Raw genomic sequence first — 24,694 nt, 5'->3', positions numbered from 1 at the left:
TTGCACACTTCTGCACACACATAATGACCTTACTAACAACGGGAGAGACACGTCCTCTACTGTATAAGCTATTTGTTCTCTGGAATATTATGAGGAAACCTTAAAAAAAATGGGATTATAACCAATCAATCACAATTCAGCCTCTATCTTGAAATTTGCATACACTTCCCCCAAATAAAACCCATGGAATTAAGATTAGCAGATGCAAAAAAAAATACTTATAAGTGATTTAATATGTTCTGCGCGTACGATTTATGCAATTATCAATGCCTAATCACGGAACGTCTCGCTGTTAACTCATGACAGTCCTAATTGAAGGTGATCACGATAGGATCACAATAGATAAATATGAAGAGTTTGTTTTATTCAGGGGGGCGTTTCATCAATATTTTCGTCCGACAAGTTGTCAGATCTGACAACTTTCCTGGATTCTGATTGGTTGAGAAGCACTGTTACTATAGCAACTGTCGGATAAAACAGGACTTGTCGGATAAAACGTCCGACAAGTCCTTTCATGAAACGCTTCCCAGATGTCAATGACAGATAACACGTTCGTAAATTCATCAACTAACCGATGGATGTCCAACTCTCATAGATCCATGATTTAAATAAGTTATCTCCCGTGCCACATTAGCTATCACATGCGTCTTTTCATACAAATTTCGTCGGCGAAAAGACCGTTCTTTTTCCAGGTGAAATAGAAAAGAAGTAAAAATGTGTTAATCTTTCTGTAGATTTGCAGTAATATTCTTTTGAAGAATTAATATATTTTACAATTCATTTCAATTTTTCTCTGTAAATATTTCAGTATTTACAATGATAATACACTTTAATATTAGATTAACAACAATCACTTTGCAAAATACAATGGAAGTATGAAATGAAGAGGAGAGAAGACCGATATAAACAGAGCTTTTAGAGACCCTTTTCTAAGTCCATATCATAAGTATTGACTTAACCAAGTAAAAAGTGAATTAAAATAAAAATAAAGATAATTGATTCAGTATCTACATAAATAACAAAAACTATGAAAAATATAATGTATACAAAGATCAATTAATAAATATTTTAATACATCACCCCATTAAGTACATGGCATTGGAGAATGTAATCATGTAGTATCTATTCAGAAAACATTGTTTAGTCTTCATTTAAAAGTTTCATTTCAACATATGCTCTTCTCGTTTTCCCATTTGTCAGTAACAAAATTCTGGGGGGGGGGTGGGTATAATACAACAAGGAATTTATATCGAATGAAAGCCGTCAACTGGCAGTAACTCTCTGCACAAAATCATAAATCAGTTCGGTTTTTTTTTCAAACGTCTTGCACTGGCAGATGCCAATTTCCATCAAAATGTTCTAAAAAAAAAGAAATGTCACACCTGCAGAAAAATACGAAAAGGGACAAATAGAAATATGATGATGTTTGATTCATCTAATTATCACTAATTGATCGATCTCTTTACAGTTGACAATCGGGGGAATGTTTCAGAAAATAATGAGTTTTCACCGAGTTGTTATAAGCTTCTGAAACTGAAACCATTTCAGCTAATTGGCTATTAAGAGTAAACCTGCTTTGCCACATTTCATTGCGGTCTATTGATACATTCATACTTTCACCAGGGTAGCCCATTTAATTTAACAAATGTTGGTGTACTATCGCTAAGAAAATATAAATAATGAGCTTTGGAGAGACATTATGCATGTGACATCATAATTTCATAGCGCCCTCCCGCAGAGGCTTTAGGAATACGTGTAAACGTGCAAGTGTGACGTCGATGAGTTGAGAGAGATGAGCCAGCTGCAGATCACCAGCGCACGCAAGGCAATGACTTTAATCAATGCAAAATATATTGTGTAAGCCTGTGCATGGCACTGGAAGCCGGGGGTGCTGAAGAAACCCCGAGATTTGTGTGTGTGTGTGTGTGGGGAGGGTGCTGTTACCACCACAGGCAGCGCCCCTGGAAATCGGGTAGGTATGCTAAAAAGTAGAAAGTTAATCAAATTCACCTTAATTTTGTAATGAGAATATTTGGGGTGTATTTTTTTCCTGACCAAAATCACAATTATTTCATTTTTTTTCTATGCTTGTCAATTTTTTCTTCAAAACCAGCACCCATTATTAAGTATCGTTCCCAGGGCCCTGAGCATTTGAATACATTTCTTCATTCCGCCTTTATTTGTTTGAGCGAAATGAATTTCTATAGAAAGAACATTACATTTTGAGAGCATTGTTTTTCCATCTAGGTAATTTTAATGGTGGAACGATCCTGAAGAATGGTATTACTTTTTGTTTTATTGGGCGATTTTGATCCTGATTTTTTAACCTGCATGGACTTAAATCAGTTTCATGCTGACCCATCATAATTGCAAGCTTATAACTTCAATATTTTGTATTACAGGTATCCTTCAATTGTCTATCTTTATTAAACTTGTATGGGATTTCTGTTTGTTAGGGGGATTTGAGAAAGGAAAAAAAAAAGAACCGACATAAGTTCGAAAAAATAAAATGAACTGAAAATTATAAATTCAAAGTAAATGCCTCATTATGCTTTAATGATGAAAAAATACCATCTAATTCTCTCAAACATTGTCAAATGCGCGCATGAAACAATCACAATTTCAAGCTTATAACTTTAATATATTTTATTACATGTATCCTTCAATTGTTTATCTTTATTAAACATGTATGGGTTTTCTGTTTGTTAGGGGATTTGAGAAAGGAAAAAAGATAAGAACCGACATTAGTTCGAAAAAATAAAATGAACTGAAAATTATAAATTCAAAGTAAATGCCTCATTATGCTTTAATGATGTAAAAATACCATGAAAAAAATCATCAAACAATCCTCTCAAAATGCGTCACGTTAGGCCTTCAAACAGATTAAAAGAAACCATATCAAGGTCGAAATAACAATTAAAAAGATACAGCGAATCGTTGAGAAAAAAATGGGAACCGACATTACTTTGAAAAGTTAAAATGAACTGAAGTTTTTGAAATCCAGATACATGTCTCATTATGCTTTTAATGGTGTAAAAATACCATATGATTCTATCAAATGCGCGCATGAAACAATCCTTTCAAAATGCGTCACAATGAGCCTTCAACCAGGTCAAAAGAAACCATATAATATTAAAGGAGAATGAAACCCTTGAAACCAGCTGAATCCATATCAAAGAGAAAAATCAAAGAAACATATTGTTGAAAGTTTGAGGAAGATTGAATGAATAATAAGAAAGTTATGAGCATTTGAATATTGAGATCACTAGTGCCATGTAGATCCTCCCATTGGCAATGCGACCAAGATCTGTGATGTCACACACGTACAACTCCCTCATTACTTTAGTACTTATTTCACTTATATTCTCACTTTTATAGAGTCTATCACAAGGTGAGGTGTTCTCTTTATGAGAGGACAAGTACAGAGGTTTCACAACATTATATCATTGATGAATCGTTTGTCATATGATTAGAATGAGCAAAAAGAGATGTTTTGGGGTATATTTTCAGTGTCCAAAAGGGGAGAGTTGTTCATCTGTGACATCATAGATCTTGGTCGCATTGCCAATGGGAGGATCTCCATAGCATTAGTGATCTCGACATTCAAATGCTCATAACTCTTCTATTGCTAGTCCTATTTTACTCAAACTGTTGTTGATCTTATTCTTTGATTTTTCTGCTTTCACAAAAGCTAACTTGCTCCAAGAGTTTCATTCTCCTTTAAGGTCGAAATAACAATTAAAAAATACATCAAAACCATTATTATCGCGCACATAAATGGCAGTAGTATAGTGAAGAAGCATGTCTTCTTATGACTGACATTTGCAAGTCTAAAATTAGCCAAAATTATTTCAAATCCTATGCTCATTAGTGTTTCCGTTACGTCAGACCTTGTCAATATGCGATTTTTTTTTTCTTGGGCACCTATCCCAAATGATTGATGGGAATATTTCAAAAAGATGAAGTGATAATGTAAGTTAACATTACGAGGATTATTCTAAAATATTCAAAACTTTGATGTTTGTTGCATTCAATATTGTTATTTGGATAAAAAAAACAGAAAACCCAGGAAGAACAAATATGCGATTCCTCTGTATAGACATTTTCAAGTCTCTATGACTGAAATATCACATGATCTAATTCATCTCCCGATTGGAATAATTGTAGCACATGTAGTATGTGGAATGAAATATGTTTGGAGTTTCTGGTCACTATGTTTTCACTGTTTTAAGCGCTTATGATAATTTGGGTGCAATTATTCCAGGGCTTCATTTTTTTTAAAACAATTTATCGCAGTTACGGGTGACAAAAGGTGTCTTGCAGCTCAGATTCTTTTAATGTCAGATCAATGATAACCAATGAATTTCATATCAAAGCCTACATTCACGTCGGTTCCATGACATTTTCTCCGGCGACAATTGTTCCGATGGAAAATCTGCACGTTAAGCCAAACATAAAAGCTAACTCCAAATTTTAATAAACATTCATCCTTATATTTACACCGTTCTGATCCAAAACTCTATTTCAATCAAAACACTGACCCTATGTCCTCTGAGATAAAAGGCCAGAGAAAATGTCGCCAGAGCAAATGTCGTGTCAGCAGTCAGGTCTGCTCCAAGCTGACATGGATCCTGCAGAACAATACCGCATACAACCGTAATTCCGAAGCTTCATTATTCCGAAGGTTCGGATATTCCGAAGGTTCGTTATTCAGAAGGTTCGTATTTCCGAAGGTTCGTTAGTCCGAAAACGAAGTGAGGTTCGTAATTCCGAAGTTTCGTTAATCCGATAACGAAATGAGGTTCGAAATTCCGAAGGTTCGTTAGTCCGAAAACGAAATGATTAACGAACCTTATTTCGTTTTCGGACTAATGAACCTTCGGAACAACGAACCTTATTTTGTTTTCGGATTAAAAAACTTTCGGAACAACGAACTTTATTTCGTTTTCGGATTATCGAACCTTCGGAATAACGCCACAAATCTTCGGATTAACGAACCCTTTTACGTTTTCGGATTAACGAACATCGAGGTATAGGCAATTTACGTGTTTCGGAATTACGAACCTTCGGAATAAAGAACCTTCGGAATTACAAAGTGTAACCGAACAATACATCGTTCCCTCTGTCATGCGATCAATGTTAATCCCTCTGCCTCGATCCCACTGTCGTGCGATCCGTTACGAAAGCTACGATTAGCCTTCCGTAACTGCTCTCGAGAACTGGGGCCCGTAACACAAAGCTTAGCAGTGATCGTAGAAACACTTTTCTACGATTGATTCCATTGACTACAATACACAATCGATCGTAAAAATCATTGTTTATCATTGTTTTTTTTTCCTCTCTTGTCATTTAATACATCTTGTTAATATTTCATTTTGTTATTGATGAAACGCATCAGTATTAATTTCCAGTATCTTTGAAGTTTGATGTATAATTTGTATGATTATATGGGATTTGGTTTAATATATAATTTATAATCGTGTTTCAAATAATTTGTAAAAACTTGTTTATGGAATGTGATTTTTGATTTGAGAGAATACAATAAAAACATCCTTAAAACAAAAAAAAGCGTACGATTAATCGCTAACCTTTGTGTTACGGGACCGATGTGAACCTTTCAATTTTTTCTGCGATCAGTACGTTTGCCACGACGAATATGATACGATCTTGTACGATCTGGTACGATCACTACGATTATTACACGATTGAGATCACCGTTTCACTCGTGATATGAATCGTGAAATTAGGAACTATAGGTACTATCTGTTAACCTTAATCAGTTCTAATTGTTCTCACTCGGTCGAAAGTTAGTCAGCAGACTTTCGCATAGGGCATAATGTAGAGTCTGAAATAGTGAGACTAGATTCACTCATGTACACTGCAAAAACACCGGTGTTGATTTAACACCAATCCGGAATCTATATATGTCCACACCAGAGAAGTGTTAAACTACACCAGGTTGGTTTCGGTCTAATATGTGGACATATATAGATTCCGAGCTGGTGTTAAATCAACACCGGAGTTTTTGCAGTGTACTGTGGTCGTGCACGTGACACACACGTCTTCATCTAGTCTTCATCATCGTTGTGTAAAGTTTAGTGTGTGCTTGCAGACAAGTCGAGAAATCTGAGCATAAAAATATCTTATTGTATGCCTAGTTCCCTCTGTCATGATTCGCCCCACGATTGAAACCGTGATCTAAAGCAGGAAGCAATCGCAATGATCGTGTCAGATCTTATCAGATCTTGAAGTAGTCCGGGAGCAAAATCTCATAGGAGCCCTATTTAAGGAGTTCGTACAACACACACCACAGAAAAGGTTTGATACCATAGGTAGTATGGACCCTTCAGATTACTGCTAGGTAGGTAGTAGTCTCAAATTGTGGTATCACTTTTTTTCTACAGACGAAATTAAAGAGCGATGTAAAATAGCAAAAAAATTGAAAAAATCAATAGGGTAAGGTGAAATGTAAATTGCCATTTCTCCGCTTTTATATGTCATGAATACGTCATTCATGTATCAACATGTTGCTGGGTGACGGCTCTAACGTTACAGTAACATTTAAAAATGAAATTTAGATATCAAACCTTCAAAATAGGAATACATGCACTAATGGCCAATATCCACTTCCATCTCAAGTAGATATGAAAAAATTGATACGATTAAGTGATTTTGTGTTGTTAAACATGAGGCGCTCTATATAACTACAGTGGGACTAAATATGCATTATTCATAACAAAATGAAGATATTGGCAATATTTTTTAACATTTCAGATATGTTTTAACTACCATAATATGGGCTATTATTCACAATTTTGTAGTCCCGTTAGTTTGAGATCCAACGCTGCATGAATCAATTAGCATTTCTTGTTCACTGGGGTTATAATCTGATCCGAACCTTATTCCATTTTCTTTCTTCAAACTCGTTTTGTCTAATTTCTTTAAATTGTAAATACTTTTATAGGGTTCATTGGCCGAAAGGCCTCCCCGCAGGGGGGGGGGGGGCTGCCAAAGTCACCCCATCCTTTTTCCGAAGTTTGTCTATATCTTGGAAAATTTGCCATTTTGAAGTCCCTATTGGGGCAGATAGCATTTCTACTATGCAGTAAACCCTCTTTTCTTCATTTGAAACCACTTTAAGACCAAGGAGTAACCTTTTATCTATCTGTTATAAATAAAGAAGTGCTGGCAACCTTCTCGCTCAGAGGGGCTGCCAAAGTCACCCAGCCATTATAAGTATTTTGTCTATTAATGTAAAAATCTGCCATTTTGAGGCCCCATTGAGGCAAAAAGAACATTTCTGCTATGTAGTAAAGCCACTTTTATTGTCATGAAATCACTTGGGACAAAAAAGTAGACTTTTTTCTATCAGCTACATATAAAGAAGTGCTGGGACATCGAAGCCTCTGCCACACAGAGGGCTGCCAAAGTTGCACACCCCTTTTCCGTATTTTGCCTATTTATGGGAAAATCTGCCATTTTAGAGCCCCCAATCAGGCAAAAACCTGTTTCCGCTGTAAAGCAAGCCACTTAAATCGTCTCATAACTAGTTGGAGACAAAATAGTACTTCTTTCTCTATCAGCTGCATACAAAGAAGTGCTAGGAATTCCAAGCCTACCCCCTCATGGGCCTGCCGAAGTTATCCACCCCTTTTTTGTATTTTGCCTTTTTATGGGAAAATCTGTCATTTTGGAGCCCCCATTGAGACAAAAAGCTGTTTCCGCTGTAAAGCAAGCGACATATATCGTTTTAGAACTATATGGAGATAAAAGAGTAGTCTTTCTCTATCAGCTACATATAAAGAAGTGCTAGAGAATTGGAGTCTACCCCCTCAGGGGGCTGACAAAATTACTCACCCTTGTTCCGTATGTTGCCTATATTTATGGGAAACTCTGCCATTTTGGAGCCCCTAATGAGGCAAAACAGCTGCTTCCGCTGTAAAGCAAGCCACTTAAATCGTCTTAAAGCTACATGGACACAAACAAGCACATATTTTCTAATCAGCTACATATAAGGAAGTGCTAGGGAATTGGAGCCTACCCCATCAGGGGCTGCCGAAATTACTCACCCCTTTTTCCAAATTTGGTCTATTTACGGGTAAATCTGCCATTTTGGAGCCCCCCATTGAGGCAAAAAGCTGTCTCCGCTGTAAAGCAAGCCACTTATATCGTCTTAAACCTACTTGGAGACAAAATAGTACATCTTTCTATATCAGCTGCATATAAAGAACTGCTAGGAAATCGAAGCCTATCCCCTCAGGGGCCTGCCAAATTTACACACCCCTTATTCCTATTTTGCCTATTTATGGGAAAAGGGAAAATCTGCCATTTTGGAGCCCCCATTGGGGCAAAAAGCTGCTTCCAATACAGCAAAAATGCCATTATGCTCAAATGGGGATGACAAAGACGATATTTCCAAATACATGTCAAGTATGAAAAAGGGTGAGGTAACTTTTAACACGTTCCTGTAAAAATAGGCTTGAATATGCCAGGAAAATATTTTGAGGAAATGTCTCCTTAATAATTTGCAGGAGATCAATAAAAACAAAAAGCTGTATCACTAAAATATGCGTTAAATCTACTCCTAGGTCATTTGCATCATAAGGTCATTAGTCCAGTCAATATAGGGTTTGACCCACCACTAATTGCAACACAAGATATTCAACTGCAATGATTTCAAGGAAGGTCCCCTAAACAACATACTAAAAGTCCCAAGAAATCCAAGCAGTGGAAATTTATGAAATTTGCATATTATGCAAATTAGCCATAAAAAGTTCGAAAAATAAGGAAAATAGCCCAAAGATTACAAATTGAGTGTCCAAAACAATTCAATTTGAGCGAAAATTCATGATAAATAACTGTGTTCAATGTTTTTTGTCAAAAGTGCAAAAAAATCTACCTCATTTGCATAATATGCAAATAAGCATCCTTATATGGAAAAATGTCAAGGTATTGTGATTTTTCTCTCATTATCTGCTTGAAAATTTCATTAATGTTGGAATTTACATGCTGCAATCACTACGGACTTTGAATACATTTGTATTCAGCTTGGTGTCTGTAGTGTAATTTGCATATTATGCAAATAAAAGTATCTAACATGTTATAAATATTCAAGAAAACACACTGGTGATACATCCCTCAAAAATTGCAAGTAGATTATCTATTGAAATTGGAATATGGCAATACCTTACAGGAAGGTTTCCTAAACACCCTATTAAAAGTCCTTAAATATACAAGCATATGGAAAATCACAAAATTTGCATATTATGCAAATTAGCCATAATAAATTACAAATAAGGAAAATAATCAAAATATTGGAAATCAAGTGCAGAAATCAATACGAATTTAACTGAAGCCCATGATAAGTTTTACAAATTTATTTATTTTCAAATGAAAAAAAAATCGTAAATAAATCTACCTCATTTGCATGTATATGAGCATCTTTATATGGAAAAAATCCAGAAATTTTGATTTTTCTCACAAAAACAGTTATGAAAACATTTCAGTCTAGATCAATATGATGTGATCACTAAGAATGGCTAATACATTAATAATCAGCTTAATATCTGAAGTGTAATTTACATATTATGCAAATAAGCATCCGACATGTTATAAATATTCAAGGAACCACATAAGTGATACTTTCCTCTAAAATTCCATGTAGATTATGTGTATTAACCATGATGACCTTCCCTACACTTCTTGCTTGGTTGATATTGACTTTTGTCACGAGCAGTTACCCCACTCATATTGTACAATGATGAGTCCATTCTACATGGATCCCACTGCTTGAAGCTTCATTATTTCCATCCAAGTCTTGCTCTCTTCTTGACTTTGTAGAGACTTTGCGTTTCTTGCGAGTATAGTCCACGCTAGCAACTCTTGGATTGCCAAGTGATCAGCACAAGATGTCACACCCGTTCAAATAAAAGCCCATTAGCTTCGAATATTTGGTCCTTGTAGCACACCAATTAGCTTATAAACTTGGGGTCCTTGTATTCAAAGCGCTTAACGCTAAATCTCCACCCTACATCTCAGAGCTCTTATCTCAGCATAGACCAACACGCAGTCTCAGATCCGCAGCTCAAGCATTGCTGAGGGAATCTCTCAGCCACACAACCTGGGGTGACAGAGCCTTCTACATCTCTGGACCAAAGCTGTGGAATAGCCTTCCCCAATTTATCAGGAGAGCAGAGACACAATCAACTTTTGAGTCTTACCTGAAGACTTTTCTGTTCCCCACTCCAACATTATCCCAAGACAAGAATAACTCAATTGTAGCATTACTAGGACAGTACTTGAACTGAATGATGATCTAAGCACTGTTTGAAGACATTGAAATTTGTGAGATATTTCCTATTTTTGAGCAAGCGCCATGAGCGCCCAGCTGAGGCGGATACCGGCGCTTTACAAGAACCCATCATCATCATCATCATCATCACTTGTCTTGGTGGTGAATATGAGTACTTGCTTGGATCACAAGATCTCTGGGCATGCTTAATAAGAGTAACAATGGGCATTTGCCTATACGAGCGACATGAAAGCCATTCATAAATTCATGCTGAAGGCTTAAAGTGCATTATAGGCATCTTTCTCAGATACAGGAATCGTGATTAGACGTTCTTGCTGAATCCAGTTGCTGCTTCATGATGAAGCATCCATTTTCTGTTCTTTCCTCTTTGATCTCCTATGGCAACCATCTCCAAATATTAAAGCTATAGTTTCTAAGTAAGTCGTATGCAAATAATAATATTGATTTCCTGATATTTATGGTAAACAGAAATTCCTCAGTGAGACAATGAACAAACCTGATGGAGGACTAAGCCAGATTATTGCCTTTCCAACAAGAGGACACAACATAATGGAACACCCTTAACATCACCATCAAATACCATCCAACATTGATAAGATAGTGTGTACCACTTCCAGGATTTATTTGCCACAATGTGCTACTCATGGGTATACTGTGAGGTTGTCCAGAGGAATAAACATTTTATGGTACAACTAAGGATGTTCTTCTGGAGGAATGCTGACTTTAATAGTGTCATGCAGATGTACTTTGGACAATCATACAACTCTCTGTACTGAAATCCGACAAGTCGAGCATAGTAGACTGAATGCCAATCAAGAGGACTTTAACAGGAACACACCGTTAACCATGTCTTCTTCCGACACAAGTTGCCTCAATGAGACAATGGACATAAGTTGTGTCGGAAGATGTCAAGAGTTTTAGAGAAAGGCTAGGAAGGCTTGCACATTTTAGAGCTCCAAAACCATCAGTAAGGTAAAGCTCAGAATTGCTATAATGCATTAAAGAGGACCAAAAGAGGGTTTGTAGACAAGCCTATAATACATAATTTGTTGACCGGATTGACAATGATCCAGGCTGTAACAATTAGCATGTTGGAAGCCCTTAATATCTATAGCTATGACTACATTGGAATATCATTATTAAAGGAAGGCAAATATTTTTAGTCTTAGTATTCACCACTGATCATGATGATGATGACGCTGAAGTCCTGGGACCCAGTCCTGACCCAGATATGGCCAGATAACATATTGTTTAGTCAAGCAGGTGTAGCCAGACTACTGAAGAAAATGTTAAAGAAAACCTGCATGAAGCTACTAGGCCAGACGGAATCTCTGCTGCACTTCTTAATGAGACTACTCATCAGATCTTACCTGTCATAAGTTTGCTTTTCCTGGCCTCACTTTATCATGTTTATGCGGTGAAATTTCAAGAAAGTCTAAGTCGTTCCCATCCACATAAGAAAGGGTTGTCAACTCTAACAAACTACACACCAATTCAAATACTGTGCTTTGTTCTTGCCAATCCCATCATCTTGTCAGACTAACGCTTAGGAAGCGAAGAATGTATTTCCAGTATTTTTCCTTGAATATAAATCATATTAGGATAGATTTGAATGCTTAGTGATAGCAGCATATTAATTTGAAAAACTGAAATGTTTTTACTGCAGTCAATGTGATAAAAATCAAAATTTATTTACATTTTCCATATAAGGATACTTATTTGCATAATATGCAAATGAGGCAGATGTGCTTGCTTTTTTAAATAAAGACATTGAACTTATTTATTCATCATGAACTTTTGTTCAAAATTACTTGCTGTGGACATTTAATTTGTAATCTTTGGATTAATTTCCTCATTTTCTATTTTTTTTAATGGCTAATTTGCATAATATGCAAATTAATTTTCAGGCATTGGGATGAATTCTCATGCTTAGTGATATAGTAGCATATTAATGTCAACATTAAGGAAATGTTTTCAAGCAGTCTATATGAGAAAATTCACAATATCTTGACATTTTTTCCATTTAAGGATGCTTATTTGCATAATATGCAAATGAGGTATAAATTTTTGCACTTTTGATTAAAAACATTGAATTCAGTTATTTATCATGTATTACCATTCAAATTAAATTGTTTTGGACATTTAATTTGTAATCTTTGGATTATTTCCCTTCTTTTTCTAATTTTTCTTGGCTAATTTGCATAATATGCAAATTTCATAAATTTCCACTGCTTGGATTTCTTGGGACTTTTAGTATGTTGTTTAGGGGACCTTCCTGGAAAGCATTTCAGTGGAATATCTTGTGTTGCAATTAGTGGTGGGTTACCCCCCTATTCTGGCTAGATTGACTGGACTACATGCCCTTTTTATATACTTGCTTGCTCGCCTCTCTACGCTCTTTTTTTTCCTCCTCTCTTTTCTTCCTTTCCCTTCTCGTAGCCCTTTCTTTTTTAATTGTTGTTTACTCATGGTTTTAAAGGTATCCCGATTTCCCACAAAGGCATCTGCTTTCTGGGTTTGTACGCATTCTTCCATGTACAATTTATGTACTGTATTTTACATTCATTGTTTTCTCTACTATATTAATGATATTATTGATGTGTATGTTATACATGAAAATTGATTAAATGACAATGGGAATAAAATAGATGTCAAATTGAATTGAAATGAAGTTAAATATATAATACAAAAAAAACCTGCGAAATTCATCCAGTTACTTTAGTCATTTCAAATAAATAGAATACTGAGTATAGTAACATTCATCTGAGAATTGAACTTGATCATCAGAATTTGCAATGTTAACTTCGTTTGAAAATTATCACAAAACTGATATTTTCACTTCGAAATGTTTGTCGTATCACTAGGCCTATCATCCAGTATCATTTTGATACTTGTTATTCAGGTGGCGGAGATCATCATACTTAGGGGAGGGGGTTGATATAAACAAAGACTATGAGGGGGAAAACGACTTGGAAATATTTACATTTTATGATGTTCAGTAATTAATACTGCTGTAAAAATGGGGGGCTTAGGGTCGTTGACCACTAAACAAATTTCACGATTAAACAATGAAGTTAGAAGAAAAAAAGAAAAGGTAAAGGAGGAAATATTATATTTTCTGGATAATATGTCATAATCTGTCAAAAAACATATTGGTGTATAAAAAACGTATTTTTTGCTCAATCGGTTCGGTCGCGCACAGTTCCTTAGATATTTAACCCCATACTCCACGTCTGGCCCCATCATTTTAATTTTTGAGGGCGGGGTCCTACGCCAGTGGTAATGAATTTGGTTTGGATCAGATTATATCGCCAGTAAAAAAGTAATTCTAATAGATTTAAGCAGCGATGGATCCCAAACTAACGGCACTACAAGATTGTAAATAGTAGCCCGCAGGCTAATTAGAATATATCTGAAAATGTTTTAAAATCTTCATTTTATTATGAATAACGCATATTTAATCCAAGTGTAGTTTTATAGAGCGCCACATATTTAAATACAAAAATTAATATATCGTCTTAATTCTTTCATATCTACTTGAGATGGAAATGGACACCGGCCATTAGTCTGTTCCTATTTTGAAGGTTCGATATCTCAATTTCCCTTTTAAATGTTGCTGTAACATTAGAGCTGTCACCCTGAAACATTTTGATATATGAATGACATATACAAGCGGAGATATGGCAAGTTACATTTCACCTTACCCTTAAAAGTTATTGATTTTTTTCATTTTCTGCTATTTTAAATTGCTCTTTAAAGAAAAAGAATGATACCACATTTTGAGACTACTACCTACCTAGCAGTGATCTAGAGGGTCCATACTAACTACATAACCTATGGTATCAAACCTTTTCTATGGTGTGGGTTGTACGAACTCATTTTTCACAGGTCCTTGCTCCCGGACTAAAGTCAACCGTGACAATGATCGTTTTGAATGTTTTGAGCTACGAAAGGCCAATCGTAAAGGATCACACGACAATAGGAACGAGCTACTACCGAGTAAATAAATAGACTTTCCTAGGAGGAAATTATAATTTGTAAACAAAAGAGCTACTGTCTAGTTCCCATTGACACGATACACTGCAAAAACTCCGATGTTGATTTAACACCAGCCCGGAATCTATATATGTCCACACCAGAGAAGTATTGAAACAACACCAGTTTGGAATCAAACCGATGATGTTTTAATACTAATTGGTGTTGTACAAACACCTATCTGGTGTTAGACCAACACGAAACTAGTGTTGTTTAACACTTCTCTGGTGTGGACACATATAGATTCAGGGCTGGTGTTAAATCAACACCAGAGTTTTTGCAGTGTACACGACATGATTGAAACCTTTGGAGTAATCGAAGTGATCGTATCAAAATATATCACATCGGTCGTGGCCAACGTACTGATTGTAAAAAAAATGGGATGGCTCAAAACTTTTCGCGATCAGCTACGAATGGCCAATCGTAACCTATCGCACGACAGTGGAAATGAGCTATTATCAGGTTTCCATTAAATGTCTCTATTCATATTTTAGGACAGTTTCGGTAATTCTCTCTCTCTCTCTTCTTCTTCTTGATCTTTCTTTCATCGATATCGAACTACTTATTGGCGCCACTCCTACGATTGAAAAATTTCTTCTAGTTTGCAATAACCAAATATGGATATTTTCAATAAGTCTTGTCGTATTATGTCTTTAGATTTTTGAGATGGCCATTTAAAAATGTATCCTGCAGCTGCAGCAGTCCTATTTCCTAATTTAGATTCCTTCCGTTAATGTCTTTTTTTTTTTTCGATTTTAAGTTTCTGTTCGATATGGCAATTCAGATTCTTAAATTTTAATAAGAAAATCAGGGCGGAGATCTTACAGTAATCAGATTTACGGACCTTCCTCGCTCTTTAAGCAGTACGAAAAACTAACTCATAGCGGTGGAGAAGACATCGCCTTTTGACTCCAATGTATTGCGAAATAAACTCCGACTAAGTGGTATTTAATTCCATCAGGCATCGAACAATTCCGAGTGGACATGGATTTGTGATTGTACCCAAAAATTGGAATAGGCATGGTTTTATTTCAATATGTGACAGCGGAGACCATCAGAAGTAGGTTAATATACCAAACGCCTGACACTGTAGCGTTTATCATTTTCACGTTCTACAAACCCCCGTGATCTCTCCCTAACACACACAGAAACACACCCACACACCCGAGCACGCAGTCACACGTACACACTCCATGATGATGGTGACGATGATGGTGATGATGGTGGTGACGATGATGATGATGATGATGATGACGACAACGATGATGATTATGATGATGTGGGTAATAATCTTGATGATGATGACGACGATGAGAATGTTGATGAGGATGATGACGATGATGATGACAAACATAGTGATGATGATGAGGATGGTGATGATGATGATGGTGGTGACGATGAGGATGATGATGATGATGTTGATGACGACAACGATGATGATGATGATTGTGATGATGTGGGTAATAATCTTGATGATGATGACGACGATGAGAATGTTGATGATGATGATGACGATGATGATGACAAACATAGTGATGATGATGATGATGGTGATGGTGATGATGGTGGTGACGATGATGATGATGATGATGACGATGATGATGACAAACATAGTGATGATGATGACAATGGTGATGGTGATATTAAAGTTACAGATGAAACAGACGTTATTATTGAAATTCAAACTGCATTATGATGAAAATATATTTGACATGGTATCCTGGATATCAAACAACTGAGTTACTATTCAGCAGTCACATTTCACCTACGGCGGCCGTACGGCGAGTTAGAAACAGCCGTTTTAACATTTTGTTTGAAACAGCTTCATATATATATATATATATATATATATATTTGATTGATTTTGATTGCATTTATTCTTTTTCATTCCAAATTTTAACAAAAGTTACAATGTATAGTAAAACACAAAATATAATATACAGAAATGAAAAAAGGGAACCCACTGGAAAGCAAAGCTTGTTATTATGGGTTCCCTGCAATAAATAGTTGATTAAAGTATGTAATTGATCAGTGAAATTCAAATCGTAAATTAAAAAAGTTTATACAATGAAAAAGAATACTACTGGGGTCAAGCTTTTTATGTGTACTGTGTTAAAATTGACAAAAAATATTATATTATACCCCTGCTGTATAAAAAAAAAACCATGAGTTCAGGAGTGTATGAACAGACAATCACTTGGAAAAGACAGAACGAATACTAAAAACAAAACAAAGACAAAAACAAAAACAAAGAAGGCACGCAAACCACAACAGGACAAGACAGCAAAAAAAGGGAACAGAAACAAAACAAAACACACTACAAAACATAGACAAACAGGAAAATAAGAAAAGCAACAGAACTAGACATTAAAGGTGATAGGAAGAGAGAGAGAACAAAAGAAATATAAGAGGGAGGAGGAAAGAGAAGAAAGAAGAAAATAAGAAGGGAAGAAGAAGAAGATGTGGTAGCTGCTTACACAGAAATGTTTGAGTTCTGGGGTTTATACCCAAGAATAAGAATTTTCTTTAACCCTCGACTGAAACTTAAATGTGTTGGTTTGTTACGTAATGATTCTGTAAGAGAGTTCCAAAGTTTGATACCTGTAAAAATAAATGTTTTATTCAAAAGGATGGTTCTAGCTCTTGGTGGATGAAAGAGCCCGGCGGACCTAGTAGGATAATGATGAATATCGACATTTTTAGTAAACATGGAATAAAATATATTTGGAAGTTCATTTTTATCTAAACTATACATGAGTTTTCCGAGATTGTATCGATACAAGTCACCAATCTTCAAAATATTATATTTATAGAAAAGTTCGTCAGTGTGTGAACGAAAATCTGCATGACAAATAATACGAATAGCCTTTTTCTGCAAAAGTAAAATTCTGTTCAGGAGGCAGTCAGCACAATTCCCCCATGCTGTTATACCGTAGTTTAAATGAGGCAGGATCAAAGTTGAATACAAATTAAATAGTATATGAGTGGGAAAGAAAAATTTTACTTTGTTTATAATACCAATATTTCTCGAAATAATTTTACAAATGTGATCAACGTGTTCTTTCCAGGAAAGATTATTATCAATGGTTACCCCAAGAAATTTAGTACTGCCAACTCTTTGTAAATTAGTATTTTCGAAAATTATATTACCTGGAAGTTCATCTATGATATTACTAAAGAGCATATAATTTGTTTTTTGGAGATTAAGGGATAGTTTATTAGCTTTGATCCATTCAGATACATGTACTAGTTCGTGATTAATGGTGGCAAGCAAATGGCGTGGATCCTTATGGGAGAAAAAAATATTAGAATCGTCAGCAAACAGAATAAAGGATAAATTATTGGAGGACTTACAAAAATCATTTATGTATATAAGAAAAAGTAGGGGACCCAAAATAGAGCCTTGCGGAACCCCACAAGTAACAAGTTTTGTTTCGGAATTAAAGTTTTCGAAAGAGACAAATTGTTTTCTATTGTCTAGGTAGTTCCTGAACCACTCCAAGGCTATTCCCCTGACTCCATAGTAATTAAGTTTGTGTAGTAAAATGTCATGATTAATGGTATCAAAAGCCTTGGAGAAGTCCAGGAACACCCCAACAGTATGTTGAAACTTGTCGATTCCGCTGGCAATCTTATCAACTATTGTTAATAATGCATGTGTAGTATTATGATGTTCACGAAAACCAAATTGTAAGGGATAAAATAAATCATGCAAATTAAAGAATTTCGTCGTACGAACAAATATCAATTTTTCAAGTACTTTAGACAAACAGGTCAGCAGTGATATGGGTCGATAATTACCTAACGCAGTACTGTCACCTTTTTTAAATACAGGTATAACTCGAGCTAGTTTCAGAGATGAAGGAACAATCCCAGTAGACATACATAAATTATAGATATATGCCAAGGGTTTAACAATGGTATTACAATTCTTTTTTAACAAAATGTTATTGATGCCATCATGCCCCGAGCTTTGCTTGTTTTTTAAGCCATGAATTATATCCGCAATTTCTGCCTCATCTGTAGGAGAAAAATATATTGAATGTGGGTTGGGGTCATGGAGAAAATCAGTAAAATGTTTTGTAGAGTCTGGAATGAGTCTGGCAAGATTTGGACCGATACTGGAAAAATAATCATTGAAAGTGTTGGCTAAAGTAAGTGGATTTTCTATTATTTCGCCATCAACATTTATTTTTGAAACAATATATTTTTTTGAATTACCATGCAAAACATTCTTGATTATTTTCCAGGTATTTTGTATATCATTTTTGAATAATTGAAACTGATTGAAAAAATACTTTTTTTTACTTTTCCTAAGTATACCAGTAAGAATGTTCTTGTAATCTTTGTACTTTTTCTTGTTTTTATCACATGGTTTAACAATTGATTTCAAATAAAGATTATTCTTCCTGTTAATGGATCGTAAAATACCCTTGGAGACCCATGGGGACCTTGGAATCTTTTTGTAGTTAGATCTTTTTTTTCGGATTAAAGGAAAACAATGATCCATCTTAGAAGATGTTATGCTCATGAATGATTCAAAGGCATCATTTGCATTTTCTATAGTGTAGATTCCAGACCAGTCTGTGTTTTCTAGCTCTTGCATAAAGTGTTCTATATTGTTTTCAGAAAAATCACGTTGTATGTGAAAAGCCGAGTTCGCCGAAAAATCATTATTGAGTTGGAAATGGAGGAATATTGGAAAATGGTCAGATAGATCGGAGAGAATTATGCCAGATGACAGCGCATGTCGTACATTCGTAAAGACATTATCAATAAGACTAGCCGAGTTAGTAGAAATTCTGGTAGGTTTAGTAATTGCTGGTAAAAAACCCGCAGTAAGAAATGAATCCATGAATTTTTGTATAAATGCATCTGAATCATATTTTAAGAGGTCTGCATTAAAATCCCCTAGTAAAAAGCAGTTTTTATGAAGCATGATGGGGTGATTTAATAATTCATTGAAATTGTTTAAAAAGTCATCACGAAGATAGTTTGGAGGTCTGTAAATAACCCCGATTACAATGTTTTTGTCATTTGGAATAACTACTTCAATAAATAAACTTTCTATAGAATTATTCATGCGATTCAATTCTGGCCTCAGCCTATACTCGTATATATATATATATATATATATATATATATATATATATATATATATATATATATATATATAGGTGGTTTGAGTAAAAATGAAATAAAACGGCTGTTTTCGACTTGCCGTACGGCCGCAGTAGGGGAAATGTGACTGCAGCATTAATATTTTTGCCATACAATGAATAGGACCTACTAGATTATTGTTGGCTATAGATTCTGTACAATACCTTTTCGTTCAATTCAATCAATTTGGACATTTTCTTTGCCGAATAATCAACCTAAGTTAATTGAATAATGCGCTCTCATGCATTCCCTTTTTAATAGGAAAAGTGATAACCCAATGCTTTACATTGTGAGAACATGATTATACTATAATAGGACGGTAGGCCTTTACAAAGAGATATTAAATAAGCTTTTGAATCAAACGCCTCGCTGTTACTCGTGGTTATCACGTGGGTTTTCTTAGCTTTAAGCTTATCTTAGTATTGACAAACTCCAAATATGTGTGTCACCAGTGGCGTTCACATACACCCCCACAAATAACCCGAAATTCGAAAGATTATTTTAATTCACGATTCCAAAGTCGATAATCTCAGCATAATATTCCTTAATCTTAACCCCAGCAATACTAAAGCATAATGGAATTATAATTTACGCTGATATTGCTCTTGCTTTGATTTTATTATTGTTTTTAGTCGAAATCACTTTACATTTTCTCCGATGAAGGGGGGGGGGGGGCCCCGAAAATTGGAGAACAAATTTATTTCCGAAACACAGGACGATCTGACGTTCCGGCTCACCACTTTTCGACAAAGTCCTCCAAGCTGTTCATTGTAGTTTTATTTATTTATTTATTCATTTATTTATTTATTTATTTATTTATTTATTTATTTATTCATTTATTTATTTATTTATTTATTTATTTATTTATTTATTTATTTATTTATTTATTTATTTATTTATTTATTTATTTATTTATTTATTTATTTATTTATTTATTTATTTATTCATTTATTTATTTATTTATTCATTCATTTATTTATTTATTTATTTCAAATATTTTTTTGACGGGCATTTTCAATACATTTACTTCTTTTAGAATTCGTTCTTTGTGGCGGTGCAAACACTCGAAAACTCCTGTGTTGATTTAACACCAGCCCGGTATCTATATATGTCCACACCATAAAAGTGTTAAACAACACCTGTTTGGTTTTGGTCTAACACCAGATAGGTGTTTATACAACACCAATTAGTATAAAAACAGCATCGTTTTGAGTCCAAACTGGTGTTCTTTCAATACTTCTCTGGTGTGGATAGATTCCGGGCTGGTGTTAAATTAACACCGGTGTTTTTGCAGTGCACTGACAATGTCTGACATCGTACATTAGCGTTAAAGTCCTAAGCTAAGGGGTAAACCCCCGTAAAACCACGGGCCTATACATTATGGATGGGCATTCTACGGTGTGAACGCTATTCTTTTTTTATTCGAGTGAAATCCGCTGCCTTCTTGTTCGTCAATCTAGATGAGATCATGCAGGGTTTTTTTTAGTGGCGACCATGTAGTTGTATTTTGATGACGACAAAGAAAATCAAGGTATTGCTATAGATTATTCGTTTTTCTGATTTTGAAACGGAAAAAGCAAAAACGAAACATTGAGTGAGAATTGATTCTATTTTCGAGATTTAAAACAGAAAAACTGTCATTTTTTTCAGTATTTTGATTCAAGAATGAAATATGTAAAAACGTGAAAACAGAAAAACGGTTCATTTTTTACGGTTCCGTTTTACTGTTTTTGTATATTTGAATTTTTATTTTTTCCTTTGAAAAATACAAAATTGAATTGAAATTTTTATTTCTTTTTTCTGACTTGCGTTCACGAAACAGAAAATTGAGCGAGCCTTCCGGTTTCCCTTTTTTCCGTTTCGAAATCAGAAACACGAATTATCTGATCGTACCGCCGCGCCGTCAAGGTACGATTAGATAATTCCTATTCCAAGAGCGGACGTCTACCAGGATGCCGTGATCATTAAATCTGAAAATAACTGGTAAATCTCTGAATAAACGAAGTTATGACGTAAGAGTTTTGACCTCAAATGATAAAATGTTCGATGACCAGTATCCGAAACCCCGAAGCCTTGAATTGCACTTACTGAATCACGCCCGATGAAACGCGTATCGATAGATCACAGAAGTAATTCATAACACTAATCGAATTAAAAGAGGACCTTGTAACTATCTCCATTAAAGACATTTAAAAGCATGACCAGCGCGGCCGGTCAGAAGCTCGTTCTATGCCTATACAGTGTCGGAGGCGATCTATCATATTTTTTTCCTTTATTGGTTGAAAATATTAATTGCATATATTGATCGGCCACGGTCGAGGACCGCAAGCCTATTAAATTGTATTGATTGTGAAGTTAGTGTGAGAGCAGAAAGGGTGCTGATTTCAGTAGAGACAAGGAGATAACGTCGTTCTGGTGCTCGGCGTGCCTAGTGAAGGGAATGTATTGGAATTTATAGGTGATCTTTGCAGAGAGCGGTACGGTGAAGATGAAGTTTAGCGGCCATAAGCACCAAGGGGAGAGATAGTGTGAAGCAAGACCTTGAGTGAATCATCGGAGAGAAGGAGAAGGAAATTTGTTGTAACAGTTGTTTGATATGGGGTGTTTATTCAAAGTAAGAATATTTACGCCATAACATATTTCAATTATGATGATTCTTATTCTTTCTTGTATGGTTTTCCGGGGAGCAACCCCTGTACGGGTTATTTAACCTTTGTTGTCTCCCCGAGACATGCTTTTTTTTTTTTACTTGTCTCAATAAAATCAATTCAATTCAATTAAATAAAGAAAATTCTATAGTGTTTTTTTAAGGGAGAAAAAAGAGGAAAGAAATAGAGGAAGTGAAAAAACTTAATAAAGAGAGAGCGATAGCATTGTCGTACACTTAGAAAAAAAAATCCATGTAATATGATAAGATGTGGATATTTTTTCTGATTAGTGCTCATGTAATATGCTACATGATCATTCATCCCGCCATCATCATTTCCAGTGGCGTAATGAGCCAGAAATTTTGAGGGGGCTAGATATGTTGTATCGCGTAAAATTTATAAAAAGTTGCAAGCGAGCGAAGCGAGCGAGCATATCCTTTGACATCTTTATTACAAAATCCAATTTGGTGATATACTTTTACATAATATTCAGAAAATTACATCATATTTTACCCTTTTATCTTTCCTTTCCTTTTCGTTTATTTTTTTTTTTTGGGGGCAGCCCCCAAGCCCCCCTCCCCATTTGTACGCCACTGATATTTTCCATCTGGAATTCCACTTTTAATAAACATCCTAATAATTTTAGCATGATAATAGATATTCTTTTCAGTAATTAGTTATTTTTTATTTTGTTTTATTTGTCTATTTTTATTTTATTTCATTTATTTATTATCATTATTATTTTTGGGAGGGGGGTCCGCACCAGGCCCGCGCTAAACAAAGCCTGCACCACAGAATAAAAATTGCGTTCAGTAAATATAGCAGAGCCGTGCTAACTTTACGATCACCCACCCATTAAAAAAACCCGGGCACGCGGGCCTTGTGCTGGTCTGGTGCTGATAAAAGCAGCATCAAAATAGCCCGGGGGTGGCGAGGACTATTTTAGCTCGCGGTATTAATAAACCTAAAATTTTTGGACTTAGCCCGGGACTGGTCCGGATCAGAGAGTTACTTAAAGCGGTATCAATATTCTAGTTTTCAAGATAAAGTGTCATTTCTCATTTTCTGGCATAGCAAGAGATAGCTTTTGTTTTTGTTTTATGTTTTAAAAACAAATGTCATGAATTCCGTCCCGGTTGTGAAATGAAATGGGATAGACAGCTGACTAGGATGTGCTTTAAATATTGAATGAGCATCGATGGTGGGCGTGTGATGAACGCAATGAAGACCATTTATGGACGTAATATGCTCGCAGTTGAGCATTAGGAGAAAACAAATATTTCCCTCCGAACACAACCGATTGCATGATTTATAAGGACAAAGGAGGAACAATTTAAACGTATCCACGCTATTTTATTCATGAGTCCGCTGTTTTTATTCATGAGTCCACTCTTCAAACAGTGGACTCATGAATAAAATAGCGTGTCTAACCATGGTAAAAGGCGTCAATTTGGCGCACTGTGACAAAAGCGCGCTTCAGCATTGGACATGTTTTATACACGCGCCCGATACGCGCTAAATTAAGCGTAATTTATACAGGAAATCTGCATAAACCATGGACTCAACCGTGGGTTTTCAAAACCACCTTTGTGAATTCGGGCCATTGAGACCTAAACGAGTTGGAGTTATGGGTGCTTTTGAAAACTGACTGCGCACATGTTGCATGATATTTCAGTCCTGATCGTGACCGGGTCGTACCCAACAATGTGTGTTTTATAACTACATCATTTGCTCGATAAACAGTGAATGATTTAGGAGAGCATATTTGGATGAATGTCTCATTGTTTACTTATATGCCCCAGTTACACTGACGGAATCGACTCCAGAACGAACAAAACTTTGTCAATTCTAAATGTATTGGTCGATTTGGCGCCGATTTCGTTGTACGGTAACTTCATGGTTTTTTTTAATGTGAAGATATCCCGCACATTTTAGTGTTTGCGAGGCTGCAAGCATTAAAGAGGAAGTTTACACTGAAGAAAAGGTAATTGTAAAAATTGCAGGAAAAATGATAAAGATATTGGCGAGGGTTGAGAAACATCCATCAAAAGATTAGAAAAGTTATTAAAATTATAAGTTTTTGATCTGTGACGTCATAATTTATGCGAGCAGCATTCCCATTATATCATGGAGTAAAAATCAATCAAATGATATATTGAAGGTACAGTAAAAGTCATTTTCAATTTTTGCAGAGAATGCTCTCATAAAATTGAAAATGACTTTTACTGTACCTTAAAGATATCAACATACAAATTATTTCACACCCGCTCTTGAAAGAAAGACAATACATCATTAAAAAATGAAATTTATATTACATATTAACATAATGACGCCACAAATGAAAACCTTAAAATTCTAATACCTTTCTTAATCTCTGATGGACTTTCCTCAAACCCTCACCAATATTTTATTTTGTGAACTTCACCTTTTTTTTAATGCAAGAAGAAACTGACATAAGTTAAGTTGCAGTCACACCGGCTAATCAAAAGTGTAAAATTTCAATGGTAAACCTTCGACCGTTTCATTTGTGTAACTGGGA

The sequence above is a fragment of the Lytechinus pictus genome, chromosome 16 (genome assembly GCF_037042905.1).
Source record: "Lytechinus pictus isolate F3 Inbred chromosome 16, Lp3.0, whole genome shotgun sequence".
In the NCBI taxonomy this organism is placed as follows: domain Eukaryota; kingdom Metazoa; phylum Echinodermata; class Echinoidea; order Temnopleuroida; family Toxopneustidae; genus Lytechinus; species Lytechinus pictus.
This window is presented reverse-complemented; position numbering follows the sequence as displayed.